The 12,675-nt window shown below is 36.2% G+C and overlaps 1 long non-coding RNA gene across 3 annotated transcripts; it reads right to left on the bottom strand.

Moving 5' to 3' along the window:
- Positions 1-5,938: 5,938 nt before the first annotated feature.
- Positions 5,939-9,927, bottom strand: LOC113358787. 3 transcript variants are annotated; one of them, XR_003364730.1, is made up of 5 exons: positions 9,610-9,927; positions 8,043-9,296; positions 7,029-7,113; positions 6,818-6,878; positions 5,939-6,557 (listed from the first exon to the last, which is right to left on the bottom strand). It is a non-coding gene; the product is annotated as an uncharacterized LOC113358787 (long non-coding RNA). The 3 variants fall into 3 exon arrangements; XR_003364729.1 differs by lacking the exon at positions 7,029-7,113 and adding an exon at positions 6,965-7,028; XR_003364728.1 differs by lacking the exon at positions 7,029-7,113.
- Positions 9,928-12,675: the final 2,748 nt, after the last annotated feature.

The following is a 12,675-nucleotide window of genomic DNA, read 5'->3' as shown; positions in this document are numbered from 1 at the left end:
TGTCGGAAGTTATTTTAATAACCAATGTGAGAGACCAGTAGGTGGACTCTGGAGCCACCAAGAATGTTTGTTGAAACAGAGACCTGTTCACCTCCTACCAAAGGATAGGGGATGTCGAGAAACTCTTTTTGAGTAACTGGTTAGATAAAAGGAAAAGGTTGAGCAGAAGCTCATATCTGTAATATTCTCACATTGAATGAAGTTTTCATGTTCCAAGCATATGCAAGAATCTTGTATCTTGTTCTGTTGTAGATGGAAAAAGATTTAAGATCATAATTGAATATGGAAAACTTGTTGTAACTAGGAAGTGATTTTTTAATCAAGAGTTATAGGACTTTGGGTCTATATAAACTTAACGGAAAAACTGATGATGTGAACATAGTTGATTCTTGTGCTTTCTTTGTGTGATTGATTGTTTTACGTGGTAGACTTGGAACCGTAAACTTATAATTCAATGCTTAACTGACTAGCATAGGCTGCGTACCCAAATTTAGTTTGGATTTTTAACACAAAAGGGAAATCTGTGAAGAATCAAATATGTTATAAAACCTTTTAGCACAAATGTTCAGAGTAATTCTAAGCCTTTAGAATTAATTCAGTTAGGCCTAGTTGACATGACTTCAACCCAAAACCACTGTGGTAAAAGATGGTTTCTAACTTCCGTAGATGATTGTACGAGGTACTATCTTGTATACTTGCTTAGGGGATAAGGATGATGCCTTAGAAGCCTTAAGATGTATAAACTTGAAGTTGGAAACCAATTAGAAGCCTTGAACATAACAACCGTATCCTTAAGGAGGTGATAATTGCCATGATGATTAGTTCAGGATTACCTGCGGCCTTGTGGGGTGGGGGGGTGGGGGGGGGAGGCAGTCCTCTTAACTAGTATATCCTGAATAGAGTACCCTTTTAAGGATCAGATGAAACTCCATATGATTTATGGAAAGGTAGATGACCTTCTTATGAATGCGTCAAAGCGTGGGGGTGTTTGACTAAGATTGTAATTCCTATTCCTAAAAGAACTAGATTGAAAACAACAATGTTAATTGTGTCTTCATATAGGATATGCTGAGTATATGTGTTCTGATTTTTTCTGACTTTGGTGTGAATATTATTACGGAATCTAGGGATGTTGAGTTCTTTGAACATGTTTATTCTAAACATGTACCTCATTAGAGATGTGTTTTTGATCCCCTAGATTTATTTTCAATTAGTCAGAACTTATTTTAAAGGAAGATGAAGTTAATGTTGAGCCTAAGAGAAGTAAAACAATTAGACTTGAGACTTCTTATGAAACCGACTTCATAACATGTCTAGCTTAGTCTGAGCCCCAGATTTGTAAATAAGACTTGATATCTGCTGAAACCCCATTCTGGTAAGAAGTTCATTTAGTGAAATGGACTCAGTCCGTCGGAACCAGACTTGGGAGCCTGCTAGTTTACCTCCAGGGAGTAATACCATGGGATGTAAATGAGTCTTTAAGAGGAAATGATAGGTATATGGAACTGTGAAAAAATATTAAGTTAAGTTGGTAGTTAAAGGCTATAAACTAAAAGAAGGTGTAGATTTCCTTGATTCTTATTCACTTGTGACGAGAATTACTTCTGTTGAGATGCTAATTGATATTGCTGCCATAAACAACTTGGAGATACATCAGATGGATGTTAAGACAGCTTTTCTAAAACTGTGAATTAGATAAAGAAATTTACATAGACCAACCAGAGGACATTGTAGTGAAAGGTTATGAAGACAAAGTTTGTAAATTGAACGAATCTTTGTATGGTTTTTCAAATAAGCACGTAAATAATGACATGGAAAATTCGATCATGTGATAATGTGTAGTGGATTTAAGTTAATGAATCTTATAAGTGTATTTACAAGTAACTTGTTAAGGATGCATGTGTAATTGTATGCTTGTATGTTGATGATATGCTTATACTTGATACAAACATAGATGTGATTAATTCCACTAAAAACATGCATTGAATGAGAACGTTAACTAGAAAGACTTAGGCTATTTTGATGTAATCTTAGGGATGAGGATTAGAAGATAATCAAAAAATTATAGTCTTAATCGTTCTCATTATGTTGAATTTGTGCTTATGAGATACAATCAGTCTGATTGTAAGCCTGCATGTACTCCATACTATTCTTCTTGTAGACTCGTGAAAAATAAGGGTAATGGAGTATCTTAACTTGAATACTCAAGAGTTATAGGATGTCTGATGAATTTAATGAACTGCAAGAGTCCAGACATTGCCTATATTGTGATTAAGTTAAGTATATATACTTTTAGTCCAGAAAAAGAGCATTGGGATGCACTTAGTAGAGTATTATGGTACCTAAAATACTCTATTAACTTTTGTTTGATTTATGAAAGGTATCTTGTTGTCCTTGAGGGACTTTGTGATGCAAACTGGATAGTTGACTCAGAGGAGTCTAAGTCTACGAGTGGATATGTTTTCACTCTAGCAAGAGGTTTTGTTTTTGGAAGATTTTCAGACAAACATATATTGCTCAATTCATTATGGAATCTGAGAGTATTGCGTTAGATAAAGCACGAGAGGGGGCCGAGTGCCTAAGATGCTTTTTAGAAGACATTCCTCTCTGGCATAGGCATGTGCCATCTATATCTATACATTGTGTTAGCCAAGCTATAATAGCTAAAGCTAAAAATAACTAATCTCAATCGGCGTTATTTCCATTGATTGGATAAAGTCCAAGGAGAATATCGCGCAACTTTGACGAAAGGTTTATCAAAGAGATAGTTAAAATGCATCGAGGGGGTGGGGCTTAAGCTCATAAATTAAACTTGCCATGAAGGATACTCAACCTTGCTGACTGGAGATCCCAAGATCAAGGTTTCGAATGAGACAACTAATTTGTGGTGGGTAAAGGTAAACACTATCAGAGATTTCATTCTCTGTCCCTTCCCTATGGTGTAGACGTGATAGTGTGACTGCATGTGAGGATGACTTTTAAGTCTTAATGAGTTCTATAGTTTCAATTTAAGATTGAAGTGGGGTAGCAGTAACACTCTTTATGGAAACTCACCTATCTGAATGAGGAAGTGGGCGCTTCCTATGAGAATATGAGCTTTGATTCTCTAGAGCATTCTGAGAAACAGGATATGTCCAGGGCCAAATTGGACAAAACGGCACGAGCTTGGCAGCAACTTGGAGATATCATCCGTGGTTGTTATCAGAATTACATCAAATGCTAGCAGTTCAAGACATAGTTCACTGTCTCTAGCAAGTAATTCCGGTAATATCTCACTAAGCAAAGGTTCAAGACCTCATGGACACCTCTGCCTAAAATGGTATTTCCTGCGTTTTTATGTGATTTTCTTTTGATGGTTTTGGTATTACTGGAACTTAGGACCTAAAGGTCACTAAGGGTTCACTAGTTCATGCTTTTTCACTTTGGTGAAAGGAACCTTAGTCTCACTGTGAGAACTAAAGATGAAAGCTCTCTACTATATGATTTTGCAATCCATAGTATGACCCTGGGGTCAACACACTTTGTGTGAGGGAGAGACGTTGACTGATATGATTTCAACTGCACGATCTTCTGTTCAGTGGGTCGTGAGATTGGGTTGTATTTACCAAGATCTATCTGTGTTTTCATGTTTTATTGAGTTTTCATTCATGTGGGGGATTGTTGGAAAACGATTAATAAAATATGATTTTTAAAGTTTTAATAAAAATTATAATTTATTGTTTTCTTTTGTGAATGAAAAAATTGTTAATCCCACAACGTGGAGTTTCCATTTTTTAGTTGTTTTGAGAGACTATATAAGCTTTTTAGTCCCACATCGGGGAGTTCTTCTTTTTAAGTTGTATTATTCTATCATATAAAGAAATTCACTACTTTTGTAAAATCTATGGGAAAGAGGTTTCTCTATATTTTAGAGGGACCCCCAAGGAAAGATATTTTATATGTTTTCTTACGCATTCGCGATTTTCCTTAAGGGTTTTTTAGGAGTTGCCAAGCTCAAGTTGAGCATCTACTACATATGCTAGTAGTAGGTGTAATAGGGTGTTTTATCCTGGAGATATCCGTCCTGTGAGGGATATAGCATCACTCTTGAGTGTAGCCGGGAGCTACTTTCTTAAAGGCAACATGTTGAACAATCTATTTTTCTAAAGTTTTTCCTTGTTGCTGTATCGGAGATCTGGGGAGCTTGTCTGTTTCATTAAATCGATCACTTCCATTATAAAGGAGCTAAGTATCAATAACTTTTGCTTATTTGATTTTTTTCTTGTTTTTGATTATTGCAGCCAACATGTTATACCAGAGCTTGCACACGCACCTAGCTATCAAGATGGATTTCGCTGGTAGCTTTACAAATATGTCTCCTTGAATATATTCTGGAGGCTTGACATGCTGTCTCCTACTACTTCAAGGGTTTTCATTATCACCAAGAATGTGGTAATGGAAGAAAAGCTAGAAGCTAGCTCAGAGCGAAAAGAGCTGCGTTCTAGATATCTCTACCTTGTTAGGGTTTTGACGTTGAAGAGGAGAGAAAGAAAAAAATAAAATAAAAGTAAACTTATGTATAACCCTACTAATACATGCATGCAGTTCATACATGCACCTATCGGGAAAACACCGAAAAGAATCTGGTGAACCGTCTGTAGGGCAAGTGGCCTAATCTCACTCGAAAATCATCCGATTGATGACCGTAGCTTTTACCTTGTAACCCTTAGCTTTTACAGATAACATTACATAGACCCTTTTTCCTGTAATTGACTATTCGTTTCTCTTTTGAGAGACCAAAGATCAAATCCATTATTTCCATTATTGCATCAAGTTCCATCTAGTTGCCCATTAATCGAATCGTCCGGAGCAATTAAACGTAACAGTGCATGATTCGTGGACGTTAACTATGTAACTATGCTTAGGTTTCCACATGAACACAGGCAATTTAGACATCAGTTGGCAGACACAAGTAGCATCCATTTCCTTCATCCACCTGCAACAATCCGTTTGCTGTTGTGACAACTGATGGTGGTGCTGCTGCTGTCTGCTTCCGCGCCTCTGTTGGTGTTGGTTGTTATGGCCATGATGACTAGAATGTCCATGCTGTGAGACTGGTAGCGACTTACAAGCTTGATTAGCCAATGCATATTGAGGGTTGCATAAATACTTCTGCGACAAAGTCCTCTTCGGCATCAACAGGAGAACCATCACAAACAAGACCACCGACATTGTTGATTGCATCTGTATTCGCTTCATGGTGTGCATGAAAGCGACTTGTTAGTTAAATAGGCATGTATTTTTGGTGTTTATAGTGGGTTTATATAATAACTTCCTGAGGTTCATATCATGTATTTAGCATGCCATGATTTGGGTCACATTATCTTGTGCCCTGTACTTGATTTACTGCTTCTTTATGTGTCACCATCTTTGGTCTCAATTTTGCATTATGCCATGAAAATTGCAGTCCAAGCGATGAACACATTATAGAAGAGCTAGTTTTCTGCTGAATTCCAGCACGGTTGAGTTCAATTTATTTGCGAATCCTAATCATTCTCGTACATTAGGCTGGTAAGAAATGGAACTCGGTTTTATTGATCGGACATAACTCACAGATTTGTTAACCTGTTCGTCGGAAATTCATTACTTTAAGAATCACTGTTGCCCTCCATAAGATATACATTCTCTAACAAGTCCCCACATGATTTCTGATTACCTTTTAGTCTTGCTTTGGACATCCTATAGGGACCTTAAGGGACTGCCATGCACTACATAATTGGTTCCATAAAAGCAGGAGAGAAGTACCCAGAAGTGTAATTATGGTGTGAACTTTAAGTCAGGGCAGTTTTTACTCCGGTCCGAGGAGATAGAGTCTCCTGTTGCAATAAAATGGTACTAGCATTGAGGACATGACTATGTTATTTCAAAATCAATTTAGACTTGCACACCTAATGTCAGTACAAAAATAGTCCATTTATAGCCAAAGTCCAAAGAAATACAGAGATGTCCCAGTTCCAAACTGGAACAGCACAATCACAGAAGAACGAACTAAGTAAATTGGCATGAAAACCCACCAATTAGGTGGCAGCGATCCATAACTAGGATACAACCACCAATCATCTGCAGAGGCAGAACAATCAAAAGACAAACAGCATTAACTGCAAGAATCAACTCTCAGCTCTGGCCAATAAAAAGAGGACAGCATAAGAACTCAGATTTACCCAACTGCTTCGAAGTTGTGTACCAACCCTCTACACCCAATACCATCCCCTGCATCAAGAACTCTCAAATCTTCCTAGTTCTGTTTACCATATACAACCGATCCCTTCATTTTCGCGAAGCTGCTCTCCAGGTATAGCTACAGAAACCCTAACCTTAATTCTGTTGCTCAGCTGTAGCGCCTTTCACACTCACTCATGAGAAACACTGCACAAATCCAAATTTATGCAACTTCGATAACTTCTAGCCTCCTCCTTCCATCTCTATCTTTCTCCCAGCCACATACTTCCCATATATGTGCAGGATGTTTCATATCTTTGTCTCCCTGTCCCTCATTCAAATCTGCAAGCTTTGATCACCTAATCAAAATTTTACAAAACCCCAGGGGTAAGTACAAAAACATTGTTAACTTAATCAACTTACACTGGGATGATGATACTATCTCTATAAAATTAAATGGATCACTTCATCACTGCTTATCTGTTCTGTATCTCCTAGCTACGTTTTACATGCAAGTAGAAGTTTTAATATGTTTCAGATTTACAATTCACATCTCCCGGTGTCCTTTATCCATATTTGAGTCTCAAATAGACGATTTCGAACAGAGAGAAAAGAATACCTTTCTAATTACCAGAACCGTTGTTGATGGGAACCCATAAGTTAATCACACATTATAACTTCTGAAATGAAAACCATAGGAAATAATGAATAACAGAAGATGTAATAATATGCCACCACAGAAGTTACAGATCCAACTAAATCCTACCGAAATCATGAACAAATGTTGATGTTTGGAAAGATAAATGCAGCAAATAGATCTACTTCTTCACCTAATCAACATCATCGACAATCAGCTTTGTAAGTAAAACGAGGGACATTAGATCAGACAGTGTAGAGTACTTCAACCTGAAGAAACTGTTGATATGTAACATCAAGACAGAAATGCATAATTGTTAATCTGGAAACAGATATCTAATGATGGCAATAAATAAATCTTTACCAATCCAGTTGCAACTCAATTAGTGCCTTTGCAGTGGTTGGTATATGTGGAAAATATAAAGCATACACAATGAAAATGCAACATCTAAATCCGTACAATGAAATAGAAAGCATGGTTTGCGGGTGTTAATTCAAGATTGGCCTTAATACAATAACATTCAATCAAGGCTAAAACTGAACCGGGTGTTCATGTTTGGACGCCATTGTCCATGTAATATTGGATGGGTTAGACCCAATCAAAACAAAATTAAGGAAACACAATTTGAAATATTAGACATTCATAAGTCTCCTGTAAACTTCAATATCGGACAAATCCTAAGGGAAACATACTATCCATTAAGGTCAAGAAAAACAATCAGCTCCCAAGGTCTCATATTGTCCTCTACTTTTAAATTGCGAGGAAATACATAAAACATAAAAATAAATGACTTCACTGCATTAAGCAAAGTAAGTAATCAAATAATGCCTTCAACAACTGAATAGGCATTTATCGGCCAAGCACATGATACAAAAATAAGGTCATAAAAGAAATCAAAATAAATGCAAATAGAAACAATCCCATAACTGGAGTCTGGAGTACAATATTAACATTTCAAGACAAAAGCCATAAGAATTCAAAATATAAACAGCCAGAGCTAATAAACAAAACTCTTCGATACTGAAACACAAATTTATAATACTAAATGGCAAACTCATATTTTCATAGGCTGGGTTTCACAAGAACGTCAGATTTCAAATTAAGATAAAACAGAATCTTCTCTGCATAAATTTCTCACTACAGTGACGCTACCAGTTTTCACATTACTGAAGAGATTAAAGAAAGCTAAACAATGACTTTAACATACCTTGTACTGTCACCAAACTGACAAAAATTATCAAACGAAAGCGAGTGATTCAATATACTGATGAGCTTTAAACCATGGGGATCCTGGATACCGCTGAATAGTTCCATGGATTATTTTGAACTCAAATTTCATAAGATCAAATGCAACAACTCTTTCTTGTATTAGCACCACTAACTTTGACAAATCTTTTTCTTCCTCGATAAGCAATACAGAGAATTTGAACAAACCCTGGTCATCTACAATATCGTGTGGATGTATTATTGACAACTGATCTAGTGTGACACGGTATTTTAGCATCCAACATCTGTAATCAATATCCATCTCCAAAACATCTAAACTTGTTGTAGTACTTGGAAGATAATTTTGAATAACATGTAATTTCCCCTTGCATTCTCCAAAATATTCAATCACTCTTCTATACCATTTTTCGGGTGCAGGTGGCACTGGCATTCTCCTTAGTTGTTCTCTATCAACGTCGAAATAAACAGAAGATTCACTCAAGTTACTGGAATCACAATTTGTGCTCATCCAATGCAATGAACCATTCCAAAACACACCAGGCTTGTAAAACACATCATAAGGTGCAGCAGCAACAGGATTTCCAGAGAGCCTCCAACTGGCCTTTCTCGAACAATAGATTTCAATCACAAAATTATCTATCTCGTTTCTCCAAATGCAAACAACTTTGTAATGAGGTGACTTCAATGGATCAAAAGCTAAACTCACGCTACAAATACTCACCTCCCAACTACTCTTTATATCTTTAGGAATAACTGAGTAACGTTTTGTAGACGGATTGCAGATATAATACTTACCGTCAATGGAACTTTAGCAACATAGTAAGAGCAGACCATTACAAGATTGTTCAATCCCTGTAACTGTGAGCCCTCCATTTGAGAAATCCGCTTGTGTTCGTAATGGGATACTACTAGGGATGTTACCTTCCAAGAAAATGAACTCAAATTCTGGGTCCTCCCAAGGAGACAATTGCTGCAGGTAAAATCCAGGAACTGAAGGGCGACTGTGAAGCAAATGTTCCTTGACAAAATCAAAATCAGAGATGAGGCTGTACCATTGTTTCGAAACAGATTTGAATACAAGTAGAGACTCGACAGGTACACACAATAGAACCTGTCTTAACAAATCAGGGTTACTGATTACAACGATCAAAGATGATGAAATATCACTGTTAATCATCTGATTCTTAGAGGAATGTAAAACCATCTTCTTGCTCATTGAATTTTATATATAAGCCTACAAAAAGTCCAAAATGTAAAACTTAGGTTGCCTTAGCAGAAATTTTAAGAAAATCAAATCTAATGTATCAAATTTCTGAAACATGGGTTTCTGCAAATGATGTCAATTCCGATTAGCACGATACAGTATTGAAAAATCAGTTCAAATTATGAAACCCCAGGAAAAATCCCATCTTCGTGCTACAAAAATAGCTCACAAAAGACGGTTTTTTAAGGAAGGATTAAAAAACTGTGATATTTAAATCAAGAAGATGGATGTAATGAGAGTTCAATGGAAACCAAAAAGGAATCTGTCAAGAGAAAAAATGTACCTTTTAGGGTTTCCCACTTTCATCAAGGAGAAATTGAACTGTTTGTTTAAATTGGAAACGGATACGTAGGGGCTTTTTCTCCAGAGATGCGGCAGCAAATCAAAGAGGACGGTATGAAATAAGGTCTAAACGTGCCGTGCCTGAATTTGAGCCATGGTCTAGACATCGACCCGATGGTGTACGTGGTGTAATGACATTCAATGTCCTCCTGTCCTGGTCACTGCTCCTGGCTCCGAATCGTCGGCATCAGAAACCCCTTTGTGCCTCTATTCCATACCTTATCAGCGGACACCCTGTTTATTTATGAGTACCAATGACACGTAGTTAAGTGTAATTTTTATGGGATCTGCAAATTTTTTGCTCATTGTATAAATAGGGCAAACATGAAAAACCGATGGATAAATTTAGGCATCCACAGAAACCGTACTGTAACCAACAACCCCACCGAAATCGAGAGAACTGCATTGTAACCGAACAGAACCGTTTATTCAACGGTCGGTCACGGTTTGAACTTTGATAACCGTTAGATCTTCGGATCGGTCAACGGTTTCACCGTTAAAACCGGCCGAACCATACCGATAAACCGATTAATACAGACCGTAGATTTATATTTATCATGATCAATCCTAACCGTCTAAAAGTTAAACCTACACTATATATATAGAAAACCCTGATTTTTAAGCAGCTTCTCTTCTTCTTTAATTCTTCTCCACTCTTCACTCAGTCGCCTCCACCACCAGACACCAGTAGCATATGAACCACCTCTCCTCTACCTCTATCAAGAGCACTAGCATCTCTATCTAGTAAGTAGATTTCTCCTCTTCTATTAGGATTTCTTTTGATTTCACTACTTCGAGATTGTTTGATTTATGTTTATCAATCAATTTTTGTTGTCAATCTTATTTTTCTGTTTATTTTTCTTATGTTAGGGTTATAATTATTATTTTTGTTTTTTTGTAGAAGACCCTGAAGAGCAGTCTAAGCAGCTGGAGTTCTTCATTGAATAATTAAAATTGTGGATTATTTCAAACAGGTAACTAATGTTTCTTCTTTCTGTTCGATTAATAACATGTAAGATTTGTTCATTTGATTTGAGTTTAATCTTCAGTTTGACTTGTGTTTTGACTTGTTCTTAGTATATCTAGTTGGTTTGATTGAGGCTTTGAGATGTAATTTGGATTAATTGTTTGTTTTAGGTGTTGAATTTTTCATGTTTTTGTTTTTTTATGATTGTAATTGTAATTATAATTGTAATTGTTGAGGATAATATATGAAAGTTTTGCTTGATTTGCTCATGTTATTCAGTTTTTGGTTTGATTCATGTTTAGTTCAGATCCATGAGTAATTGTTGTATGTAACAACTTTGCTTGTGAAATTGAGACATGATGAACGGCATGAGCTTGAAATTGAAAGAGCGGTTTGTATTTTTCTTGTGTAATTGAGATAATAATGGTATGTGCCTGAAATTGAATGAGAAGTTTGGATTTTGGTGGAGATTTATCATGTTTGATGTGATAAAAATCATATTCAAATTATTTTTTAAACTTTTGTTGTATTAAGAACTTGCTAGCCATTTCCAACTCAACTAACTTGTTTATATTTCGCAGGAATTTCGTTATCGAGCAATATTTCAGGTGCATCTCCAGCCTCTCAACCCCCTGCAGTTGGGTCTACTGAAGTAACACCTTCTATAACACCTGAAGTTGATGTTACACAAGTAACACAACAGGGTACACATGTCCTTTCACCTGAAAGTGAACCATATAAGAAGGGAAAAGCTAGATTGAAAGTATGTAATGATTATATGAGGCTCAATGAACAAGAAGCACAATGTAAGCATTGCAATAAGAAGATGCAAGACCATAGTCGAGAAAATGGGACCTCTAGCATGAAGACACATTTAGGCACATGTTCTGACAATCCTAACAAGAAGTTGTATGGACAAAAGAGTTTAATGTTTCGACCACCAAAACCAGAACAATCATCACAACTGGTTGTTGTTGGTTATGACAAGGATATGTGTAGAAGGAGGTTGACGGAGTTTGTCATAATATATGAATTACCATTTAGAATTGTAAAAAAATAAGGGTTTAGAGCTTATAGTCAACAGTTGGAACCTAGATTCAAGGTGCCAAGCCGGCCGGATGACCATTTACAGATATCTTTTAACCATCTACAAAGATAAGAAAGAAAAGTCAAAGAAATATTTCAAGGAAAGTAAACAAAGAGTCTCTCTCATAACTGATAGATGGACCTCTACAAACAACTTCAACTATATGTTTGTGACATTGTACTTTGTTGATATTCATTAGAAGATTCAAAAGGGGATCATCCTGTTTTGCCAGATCAAGGTGTAGAAATTGGGAAAATGATAGAGAAATGTTTGCTGGATTAGGATATAAAAGATCTTTTCGGTGTAACTTTGGACAATGTCAGTGCAAATAGTGTGGGAATTGAATATCTTCAAACCAGTGTCATGAATTGGACAAGAGCAACAGTTAGATCTCAATACATGCAAGTTAGATCGCTTTTCTTTACTTAGTGGTGTTTTTACTTTGTACTTGTATTATTTGCTAGTTAAATTTTGTATTCAGAAATAAGGTGGGGGTTGCAAGTTGCACGTGGTGGTCCTTTTATTTTTCATTTTCCACTTTGCATTGGATCTGCTGCACAATTAATATGTTATCTTGGGCTGCTTAAGATAATCTTTTTATTTTCATTTTCATTTTCTTCACTGAATGGAAGTTACATTTTACTCTGGTTACGAGATTGATCATGATGATGGCCACTTACATTGAATTAGATGTTAATTTGTCAATGCAAGTTGTTTTACGTTTGTTGCCCACTTTTACACAAATTATTATGATGATGATGATAATTTGGTAAAGTTCTAGATGTAGATTACTTTATCCATGAGAAGGATAAGCGGTCCAAAATGATATCTGATTTCTGCTCTTCTAGCTGTAGCTATTGTACATTAAACATTTAAAACTCAAAATTAATCCTAGATTTTTTGTACATAGCATGAACATATCTGTTAATGGTCCAAAATTAACTATTATACTT

Source organism: Papaver somniferum, chromosome 3, assembly GCF_003573695.1.
Source record: "Papaver somniferum cultivar HN1 chromosome 3, ASM357369v1, whole genome shotgun sequence".
In the NCBI taxonomy this organism is placed as follows: Eukaryota; Viridiplantae; Streptophyta; class Magnoliopsida; order Ranunculales; family Papaveraceae; genus Papaver; species Papaver somniferum.
Note: the sequence above shows the minus strand (reverse complement) of the source record. Positions and strands in the feature narration are given on the sequence as shown.